We start from the raw sequence: 12,500 nt of genomic DNA, 5'->3' as shown, positions 1-12,500 counted from the left end.
CACACACACACACACACACACACAAGCATGCATAGATCTACATATTATACATGCCTGACACACTCAATACATGTACTTTTAAATGTGTGTGTAGATTATTACAGACGTGTGTAGGCATGAACACACACCCCAGCAAGTGTTGTTTAAACAGACACTATCTTTCTTTAACACACACACACGCACGCACACATGCGCACGCATGCACACACATGCACACACTTGTTTACAGGCATGTACATGTACTTGATTCTGTGCATGTCCAAGTCACATAAAGACATAGTTTTCTCTTCTGATACTTGACACTTTGTTTTTGCCCCTCAATACCCACCCCCATCCCATTAGTTGAAAGGCCTTGTCCTGCAAGATACTTCGTGACCCCACTGCTGCTGGTGCCACATGAAAAACACTTAGAACCCTCTGTAAAGTGGTTGGCATTAGGAAGGGCGTCCAATCATAGAAACTGTGCTGAAGCTGACATTGGAGCTCAATGCAGTCCTGCACCTCACCAGATCTTCTCAAAGCATTCAGCTGATGCTAGGATGGCAAATGGACATTAAATGATGATAATGATGATGATGATAATGGTGATGAAGACAGGTGTGTGACTTAGAGACAGGTATCTATGCGTGACACAGGTGATGCATCAGGTGATGTAGTTCATCTAGTCTCCATCATAAAAGTTATTATGTTGGGTCAAAAGTTTTGCTATATTTTGATAACTTATTTCTTTTATTTGTCAGGTTGCAACAAAAGAAGTCAAGAATTCTAAGCAGAAGCCATTGTGTTGCATCGTCTGAAGCCACCTTTCTGTCAGTCATGGGCAGACTGAGCCGTCAGTCAATTGAGCACTGCCCGAGGGCCCAGAGCTCTGAGGGGCTCACACTCTACATGTTAACTCTACTAAAACACACATTCAAAGAGCCCAGTAAACAGTTATACCCAAGAGCCTGGAGCTCTGAGGTGGTGGTGGTGATGGTGATGATGATGATGATGATGATGATGATGATGATGATGATGATGAGAGGAGGAGGAGGAGGAGGAGGAGGAGGATGTCAATGATCTGTGAGATGAAGAAGTGGCTAAAAACGGGTACAAGACATAGTGTCACAGACTGCAAAGAGATAAAGGAATGGTAAAGACAAGAAATCTCTGCAAAGAGGAATCAGGAGTTTTAAGGACAAAGAAAATCTCTGGATTGAGAATTGTTTTTAGCCAAAATAAGCAAGAAATTGAAATGATCATTTGACAATGGTACCAGATGTCAACAGATGTTAGACATTAACAGAGGCACCAGATGTAATTGGACATGGACAACAAAGGTGCCACCAGATATAAATGGACATTAGACATTGGCAGTGACACCAAATGTGTTATCTTTTATTTTATATCTTTTAAATGTTTCAGTTATTGGAATCTGGCCATGCTGGGGCACAAACTTAAAAAAAGTTTTTTTTTTTTTTGTAATTAAACAAATTGATCCCAGCAGTATTTGTTTGGGTTTTTGAATTTGGTACTTATTCTGTTTGGTTTCTCCTCTACCAAAATGCTATGTTATAGGGATGTTAACAAACCAACACCAGTTGTCAAGTGATCTGGGATGGAGATAAAAGCAGATACAAAGGCCTCACACACATATACACTTATGTATGTATGTATGATGATTATTTCATCTTCATGGCCAGATCTACATACAACCACGACACCAGATGTGACAGATGTAGACATTAAATCTGGCACCAGATGTAACAGATGTAGGCACTTAGAGTGCCACAGGATGTGGTCAGATCTACATGTATCCTCAGTATTAGATTCGACCAGATGAAGACCTCATCTTTGACACCAGATGTAATAACATGTAGGTACATACAGCATTACCAGATGTGGCCAGATCTACATACAACCACAACACCAGATGTGACAGATGTAGACATTAAATTTGGCACCAGATGTAACAGATGTAGGCACTTACAGTGCCGCAAGATGTAGTCATATCCACATACAACCAAACCACCAGATGTAGACATTAAATTGACACCAGATAAAACAAGATATAGGTACTTACAGTGTCATTAGAAGTAGTCAAATCTACGCACAACCATGACACCAGATGTAACAGATGTAGACGTTAACATTATCACCAGATGTAGCAAGATATAGGCACTTTCAGTGTCATGAGAAGTGGCCAGATCTCAACACAGCCAAACCACCAGATGTAGACACAGAAATGCCTCCAGATTCTGCTGCACACTGCAAGTATAACTGTTGCTATGCATTAAGTGCAGCTGGACTGATTGTTGCTGTTATTGTGATCAGTGAATGCGACCATATGAGGGGAAACAGACCATTGAAAGACGGAGTGTTTGAAAGGAATAAAGGGGGGAAGAAAAGGGGATTGCTGTTGCCTAGTAACAACAGCACAGCTACCAAATTAAATGGGGTTTTTTTTTCCTCCTTCAACAATGAAAAATCCTGAACATTCATTTCAAAGGATTCTTTCCTGTACTTACAGATTGCAGTAATCCTCCTCCTCCTCTACCTCGCCTCCTCACCATCACCATCATCATCATCACCACCACCACCACCATCATCACTACCACCACTATCACCATCAGCATCATCATCATCATCATCATCATCATCAGCAGCAGCAGCAGCAGCAGCAACAGCAGTGGTAGTAGCCAATGACAACAACAATAACAATTACAACAACATGCCATTTAGGGAGCCTCTCTGTGGCTGCTGGATCTACTAGAAATAGCAGCCAGATCCTTCTCAAATTACACTTCCACTGCGTTAAGAAAATAAAAAGGAGTTTCTGAAGAATGAAGCTGCAGTTCTAGAAGTTTGGATAAACAAAGTTGGAATGGTCATGGCTGGGATACATTTGATCACTGGTTTTCTTAATCAGGGCTGAGCACAAGGACTAGAAAACAACACCATTTACAAAAACAACAACAACAACAACAACAACATTGATATTTGTAACAACAGCAATAACGAAGACAGTTATAACAACAACAACAAGTTTAAATGAGTCACAATGACATCACAGTGCAACAACAACAACAACAGCATTTACAACAACAACAACAGCAACAACAACTACAATAACAATGATTATAACAACAACACCAACAACAAGTTTATGTCATGAGTCACAATGACGTCACATGCCACAATGTTTAAGACATGCAAACAATATGCCTCTCTCTCTTTCTTTTCTTCTTCTTCATCATGCCCACCCACCACCACCACCACCACCACCACCACCACTGCCGCCAGCATCACCCCCCCCCCCCCCACCACCACCACCATCAATTATACATGCATGCATACATACATACTTTCTTAGATACATTCAAACTTACATGCATACATGCATACATATATATATAAACATACATATATTCATATGTACATATATGCATACATATTTATATACATACATATCTATATATATATATATATATATATATATATATATATATATATATACACACACACACATATATACACACATGCATATTCTTTTGTTCTTTTATTTGTTTCAGTCATTTGACTGCGGCCATGCTGGAGCATCGCCTTTTAGTCAAACACATCAACCCCAGGACTTATTCTTTGTAAGCTTAGTACTTATTCTATCGGTCACTTTTGCCGAACTGCTAAGTTTTGGGGACGTAAACACTCCAACATTGGTTGTCAAGCAGTGGTGGGGGGGGGGGGGGGACAAACAAAGACACACACACACACGCACACATAAGACGGGCTTCTTTCAGTTTCCGCCTACCAGATCCACTCACAAGGCATTGGTCGGCCCGAGGCTATTGTAGAAGACACTTGCCTAAAGTGCCATGCAGTGGGACTGAACCGTGTGGTTGGTAAGCAAGCTACTTACCACACAGCCACTCCTGCACCTGTATATAACTATATATATATATATATATATATATATATCAACATCATCATCATCATCGTTTAACGTCCGCTTTCCATGCTAGCATGGGTTGGACGATTTGACTGAGGACTGGTGAACCAGATGGCTACACCAGGCTCCAATCTGATTTGGCAGAGTTTCCACAGCTGGATGCCCTTCCTAACACCAACCACTCTGAGAGTGTGATAGATGGATAGAGAGATAGATAGATAGATAGATAGATAGATAGATGGATAGTTGGATAGATAGATGGATAGATAGATGGATAGATAGATAGATAGATAGATAGATGGATAGATAGATAGACACAGAGAGAGAGATATCAGGAATAAGTAGATACATGCGTTGATAAACAGAAAGATAAGCAGAAAAATAGATAGCTAGCTAAATAGGTCGGTTGATAGATGAGTTGGTAGGTAGGTAGATAGTGAAAACATAAAGGTCAGATACTCAATGTATTTTGAAAACAAACAAAAACACCAAACCATCCAGATTTTGAAAGATTTTCTATTTAATTATGACAGGATCTACAATGGTCATTAACTCAATTGTTAGAGAGCTGTGAGGATGGTTCAGGGGAGAGCAGATCCATTGCTAAGTTTTTACCAGAAGAGATCTATCTCAATCGATAAATTCTTGACTCTCAGCCAAACACTCGGTACCGTTTCTAAGAGGGAAAGAAGAACCGTTGGGATCAATTAAAAGATGGTTTGGCAAAACGGAATTATTTATATTTGCCTAGCCTGGCTTAGCATAGAGTTTCCTGGTATTCTGTTGTCTCGTGCCAGTTCTTAAACACGCACATACACAAACACAGACACACACACACACATACACAAACACAGACACACAAACACATACACAAACACATACTGATACACACAAACACATACACACATGCTCATAACTGATAACAACATTTAAATATTAACACACACACACACACAAACACATGTACACACACATACACACTCTCACATACAGACATACATATCACAAACACACACATTCATATACATACCAGAAACACACACTAATACAAACACACACACACACACACAAACACATATACACACTCAAAAACACACACACATTCACCCACACAGGAAGACAAACACATGTGCACACGCTCACAACCCACACACACACACATTCGCATACACACACATGTTCATGATTGATAACAATGCTTAAATACTAACACACACACACACATTTTATTGATCTCATTGAATAATACAGTTTCTGACTGTTTCACTACTATTATCATTATCATTATTATTATTATTATTATTATTATTATTATTATTATTATCATTGCTGTGTGGCAAACTTGAGTAGATAAAATGGAAGTGTTTGGAGGTGGGAGTTGTGAGTGTATGTGTGTGTGTGTATGTGTGTGTGTATGTGTGTGTGTGTGTGTATGTGGTACGGGGGTGTGGTGGGGGAGGTGGATAACAAATGAAGCAAGATCAATTTCTGAGAGAGAGTGAGATTTATTTTTATTTGTCTCGTTATTACCCGATATTCAGATACGATTTAGTGTAGAGGGGAGGAGGAAAAAGGAGGAAGAGGAGGGAGGACGGGGAGGAGGAGGAAACGCAGGTCCTTTGAAATCCATTTCCAGATGGTGGTGGTGGTGGTGGTGGTGGTGACGTCGATGCCGGCGGCGGTGGCGTCGGTGCCAGCGTCGATGCGGTTCATACTTGACTGCCAGTTTGTATATTAAAGTAAGCATTGATACTCACGTAATGTGGTTAACACGACACAATGTCTTTAATTAATCAACACTCACAGATCTACTGAGGTGTGTGAAAGGGGGGGAGGGAGGAAGGAAGGAATGGGGGGGGAGGTAAACATTGCTAAACAATGGTTAAACCAACCAAACAAAAGGCATGAGAGTCAACTCAAAGCAAATATGTGCATGTGTATATATATATATATATATATACATACATATATATATATATATATGTACATACATATATATATATCTGTATATATATATACATATATATGTATGTATATATATATATATATATATATATATATATATATATATATATATATATATATATATATATATATATATATGTATATATATATATGTATATATATTAATTGCTTGTAGGAAAACCGTGCTTTATTTTGTAACCATAACGTACTATTTAAGTATATTAAAGGTTTATCAGTCAATATTGTGTCCTACTTGTTAGTATATAATGTGTGAAAAATGAAACAGTGTCCCTACCAGCAAACCGATATGTATGTAGTTAGCTGCCAGGAATGTACTTGATATGTAAATTGGTCTTTCCCATAGCGTTACATCACTAAACTTAGTGGCTTTTTAAGCAATGTATTTGTGGCTAGTTAAAGGGATGTGATGTGATGCTGAAGACTGAGTAATAATGCCTAAAATTTGGATGTACTATTTTTCCCTGTTTTTCTCTCTTCGATTGCATTGTTTATGTCGATGTATTCATATGCAAAATACTGTAACTATCAGTATTGGCTCCAAATTAAACAGAAAATGTGTTGAGATAACTTGTAGGGGATATATATATATATATATATATATATATGTATGTATATGCAGCATTACTTCAAATCAAGACAGAGCTATTGTATATATATGTGTGTATATATATATATCATCATTGTTTAGCATCCAACCAAAATTGCAGCTGTGGCCAGTGCCCCCTGACTGGCTCCCATACCAGTGGCACGTAAAAGGCACCATCTGAACATGGCCGAACAGGTAACACACACACACACATATATATTTATATACATACTCTTTTACACTTTTACATTTTATACTTGTTCCAGTCATTTGACAGTGGTCATGCTGGAGCACCACCTTTAGTCAAAGAAATAGACCCCATGACTTATTCTATGTAAGTTGCCTAGTCCAGGTATTGAAACCACAGTCTTACAATCATGAGTGAAAAATCTTAAACACTAAGCCTCCACAATATATCATCATCATCATCATCATCATCATCATTTAACACCCCTTGTACATGCTGGCATGGGTCGGATGCTTTGACTGAAAACTGGTGAGCCGGGGTGCTGCACCAAGTTCCAGTCTGATTTGGCATGGTTTCTATGGCTGGATGCCCTTCCTTCCTAACATCAACCACACCATGGGCCTGAGAATATATAGCAGAGATGGCATAAGAAGAAGTCATATGATGCTGCTCCAGCATGGGCGTATCTGTTATAGATGGTACAAATTGAAGAAGCAGGAAGGACAAAAGAAAAGAAGAAAAGATGTGGTTGAGGAGGAGGCTACGAAGGGGTTAATCGTGTTTTGTATGAGATTCAAATGTATAAAATAGAATCTATAAAATGATTTTATGAAAATTATCCAAGCATATATGTTTGTGTGTGTGTGTGTGTGTGTGTGTGTGTGTGTGTTTGCATGTATAAGATATTCATAGACAGAGACACAGAGACACGCACACATGCACACACATACATACATACATACATACATACGTGCATACATGCTCTAATAACCTACATGAATTTGAAATATGGATTTTATGTACTTGCCATTAACAGATACACATATCTACATACACATACACACACACACACATACACACATATAAGGCCATCCAGTTATAGAAACGGTGCCAAAGCAGACACTGGAACCTGGTGCAATTCTCTGATGCATCAGCTCCTGTCAAATTGTCCAGTCCACGATAGCGTGGAAAGCAGATATTAAACGATGATGATGATGACATATGTATATATATATATATAGGCACAGGAGTGGCTGTGTGGTAAGTAGCTTGCCTCTCAACCACATGGTTCCGGGTTCAGTCCCACTGCATGACATCTTGGGCAAGTGTCTTCTGCTATAGCCTTGAGCTGACCAAAGCCTTGTGAGTGGATTTGGTAGACGGAAACTGAAAGAAGCCCGTCGTATGTGTGTGTGTGTGTGTGTGTGTGTGTGTGTGTGCATGTTTGTGTTTATCCCCCCCCCCTACCACTGCTTGACAACCGATGATGGTGTGTTTATGTCCCCGTAACTTAGCGGTTCAGCAGAAGAAACCAATAGGATAAGTACTAGGCTTACAAAGAATAAGTCCTGGGGTTGATTTGTTCGACTTAAGGTAGTGCTCCAGTATGGCCGCAGTCAAATGACTGAAACAGGTAAAAGAATAAAAGAGAATATATATATATACACACATATATATATATATATATATATATATATATATATATATATATATATATATATATATATATGTATATATATATCCACGTCCAGAAAGAATGAGATACTACTATACATGATCAGCACCAACTAGAAACTTCAAAGAATCTTTCATGAAGTAAAGAAAAAACAAATTGAATGTGTGATTTCTATTTGTCTTTTACATTATAATTCTTTAATTCCAAAGTCAACTTTCTAATCCCACCAAATATTTTGAAGAAAGGGTTATTCCCCTTGTAAAGATTGGGTCACTCCTGGTCATGCTTACATTATTCATAATGTCGTATTCCATTATTCTCTCAGTGACCAACTTAGAATAATCGAATCCTGAAGCTGGTTTTAACAAAAGCTGAAGCTTATCGATTAGTTCACTTGACCTTTGACCTCTGGCTGTTTAGTGTTTTTTTACTTTAACAATGGGCTATGTTTTCACAGTGATGCTTAAAATAGATTTATCAAACATGTGATTGCAAATTTGGTTAGAGCAGAACATATATTACACAGATATACATACATAGATATATGCATATATACATATATATATTTATAATTTAGAAATAATACATTTCTAAATCTCACAGAGAGACTTAAGCAGCAGTGTTACGATAAAGTAGTTGCATACTGTCAACTTAACGTGACAGTCCCAATAAGGGAATCATATTACTGCTATTTAGCCCTAGGAAGCTACACTGCTTCCTGTCGGTCTTGACATATTTCCTGTGTCCTTATGCTTACGAGGGGGAGACAAGCACCTCCACCCAGCCTAGCCTGCATTCAGGGACATGTTTCTGAGTTTTTGCTTGTCATCAGTCTGATGTAGCATGACCAGCTGGCTGAAGATGCCTGTCAAGCTCTCGTAAACATATATATTTCTAGTGAAACACATTCACTGACTACAAAAATTAGAAATATATATATAAAGCTAGTTATGTTCAGATTATTTATGGTTAACTTGAGTCCATTATCACTGAAGATTTGGATATGAGACGCGTGTCTGCTAAGTTTGTGCCAAAACTGCTTTGAGCTGACCAAAACAACATTCGGGTTTTCTGTTGCACAAGATCTTCTTGATTGTGTCGAGAACAGTGAAAACTTTCTGAAAACTTTGCATAGGCCTCTGAGCAGATATCGCCAAATTTTTTAACAAAATTTGATGCAGATTCTCTGCTCAACTTTCTTTGTCATGGTCAATGCAATGATCACATGCTACACACCTTCCTTCCAAGCACTGCTGTAAACAGCAGAAGTAAGCTAGACCATTAAAACTTAGTGCACATGCACAGCAGAGTTCAAGGTCAATCTTTGCCAAGCAGCTTTACTCTGCATGCTTTAGCTTTGTTACTATAGCAACAGTCCGGATACTTATTGATCAGACCACGCACTTATATATATATATATATATATATATATATATATATATATATATATATACACACACACACACACATACATACATATATATGTATATATATATACACACACACACACATACATACATATATATATATTTATCATGGAAAGCGGACGTTAAACAATGATAGTGGGTAGTTATTTTACTGACATAAGGCAACTGAAAACTAAAAATCAACACACACATACACATACACATATACACACACCCTGAGCCCCAAACCCACCGAGCGTTAAACTTTACCGTTGCTTCCTCGGCGAGTACAAAAAGAATGTTTTTAACTGATTCAGAAGGACTTATTAATATTTCAAACTGCATCTGATAACGGAACACTGAAGTACGATACAGGTTCCTATGATTTCCTGGTTCAATAAATCTTATCAGCAGTGGAAGATGACAGAGAACAAGCTGTTGAGGTGGATGGCTTCAGACGGGCTTTTCCCAGCCGTATTTTCATTCACTTACAAGACAATACATGTGTGAGTAAATATATGTATATATATATGTGTGTATATATACATATAAGGCTAAAGGCTCCTGCTTCAGTCATGTGACCACAGGATTGCACCTAGAAAGTTCCCCTCTGAGGCACAAGTCCAGGTTAGGTTGTTTTATGGAAGACCAGCAGTCGCCCATGCGTACCAGCTTCCCCTCTCCACACCACCGATGTTATCCAACGGAAGGGCAAAGGGGTCGATACAGCTTGCAACTCATTTTTACAGCTGAGTGAACTGGAGCAACATGAAATAAAATGTCTTGCTCAAGAACGCAACACACAGCACGGCCTGGGAATCGAACTCACGACATCATGAGTGTGTGCCCAACACTGTAACCACTGAGAAATGCATCAGCACACACACACACACACACACAGAGTTTCGTCCAACACTCTCACAGTTCTGCCAAGTTTATTAACTTATTAACTATTTGTGTTTCATACAGAAGGTGACCCTAGGCAAGCGCTCTCCTTCCGCTACTCCGGCCCCACTTATCTCTAGCAGTCATTATTCCACTGTGCTGTTAGTATGCTATCAGTCCCTCAATCGACCCTTCCAACACCCCCTCCAACCACCCTGCTCCACCATTATCAGGACAGAGATAACATCTTGGCTGAATTTTGTTTCAACTCCTTTATGTAAATAACAAAACTAAGACGCTCCAATCTTCTCTCTCTCTCTCTCTCTCTCTCTCTCTCTCTCTCTCTTTCCTTCTCCCCCTCCCTCTTTCTCACTCTGTCTGTCTGTCTCTATCTTTCCTTCTCCCCATCTCTCTCTTTCCTCTCTGTCTGTCTGTCTGTTTCTCTCTCTCTCTCTCGGTCTATCTATCTCTCTTCTTTCTATATTTTCCTACTCTCTATGTTCCCCTCTCTCTTTATCTCCCTCTCTAGTACCCTCTCTCTCTCTCTCTCTCTTCCTCTTTCCACTGTTCCTCTCTCTCCCTCTCTTTTTTGCCTTCTCTTTCACCCTCCTCTCTGTTGTCTCTCTCCCCCTCCCCACCCTCACTTTATCTCCTCCTTCTGCACCTCCCTCTCTCTCTCCACATACACACACTCTCTCACCCACACTCTCTATCTATCTATCTCTCTCTCTCTCCCTCTCTTTAAACAATCAATAATGTTTTCACTATTTCTCTTATATTGATTTTGCTATCCATTTTCTATTTCCCAATTTTATAGGCTTTTGTTATCACACAAACACTCACACACTCGTACACTCACACACACATCCACATATACACAGATAATACCACTAAACTATATATCACACACATACACACATCCATGCATACACACTTCGTGAACATACATGCACATATACTATCACACACACACACAAACACACATGCTCACTCATACACACACACGAACATCGGTTGTCAAGCGATGGTGGGGGAACAAACACACACACACACACACACAAACATATACGTACATATATATATATATATACACACACATATATATATATATACGACGGGCTTCTTTCAGTTTCCGTCTACCAAATCCACTCACAAGGCTTTGGTTGGCCCGAGGCTATAGTAGAAGACACTTGCCTAAGGTGCCACGCAGTGGGACTGAACCTGGAACCAATATAGTCGGGAAGCAAGCTTCTTACCACCCAGCCACGCTGTGCTCATATATATATATCTTTTATCTTTTACTTTATCAGTCATCAGACTGTGGCCAAGCTGGAGCACATCGCTACATAGAATATTTGTTAATGCTATTTGGCAAAATTGTTAGCATGCCAGACGAAACACTTAAAGGCATTTTGTCTGCCGCTATGTTCCAAGTTCAAATTCCTCTGAGATAGACTTTGCCTTTCATCCTTTTGGGGTCAGTAAAATAAGAACCAGTTGAGGCACTGGGAGTGGGGAGGAGATGTAATCGACTTGCCCCCTCCTCTGAAATTGTCCCCTCCATTTTCCCCCTCCTCTGAAATTGCTAGCCTTGTGCCAGAATTTGAAACGAATGTTATGTTATAACCTAAGGCGACAAGTTGGCAAGATTGTTGGAGCACAAGACAGAACGCTCGGCAGCATTTCATCCGTTTTTATGTTCTGAGTTCAAATTCAACCAAGGTCGACTTTGCCTTTCATCCTTACGGGGTCGATAAAATAAGTACCAGTTGCATACTGAGGTTGATGTAATCGGCTTAAGCCTCCTAAGAAAATTTGAAAGTATGTGCATGTGTGTTTGTGCGTGTATAAGTGAGTAAATCTCACTATGTGTATATGACAACCTCTCTCTCTCTCTATTACACTCTCTCCCTTTCTCTCTCCCCCATATACATCTATAGCTATCTATCTATATATATCTATATATATATATATTGATGTATACAATCGAATTATCCTTCACTTACCAACCACCTCTTTTATAGCCATATAAAAACTTTAGCTAAATATAATAGTTAAATAAATACAAC

At 39.1% G+C, this 12,500-nt stretch overlaps 1 protein-coding gene across 2 annotated transcripts in view; it reads right to left on the bottom strand.

The window, feature by feature from the left end:
- LOC106876654 (START domain-containing protein 10-like) overlaps positions 1–12,500 on the bottom strand; it is a 57,222-nt gene that overhangs the window by 33,415 nt on the left and 11,307 nt on the right. The window contains exon 1 of one of the 2 annotated variants that reach the window (XM_089363518.1): positions 2,063–2,244. The exons of the other annotated variant lie outside the window; for it this stretch is intronic. The gene's annotated coding sequence lies outside the window, so the exon portion shown is untranslated. Of the gene's footprint in view, positions 1–2,062; positions 2,245–12,500 lie in introns of those variants that run through there. 2 annotated transcript variants of the gene reach the window in all.

The sequence above is a fragment of the Octopus bimaculoides genome, chromosome 15, assembly GCF_046866305.1.
Source record: "Octopus bimaculoides isolate indiv1 chromosome 15, ASM4686630v1, whole genome shotgun sequence".
Classification (NCBI taxonomy): Eukaryota; Metazoa; Mollusca; class Cephalopoda; order Octopoda; family Octopodidae; genus Octopus; species Octopus bimaculoides.
Note: the sequence above shows the minus strand (reverse complement) of the source record. Positions and strands in the feature narration are given on the sequence as shown.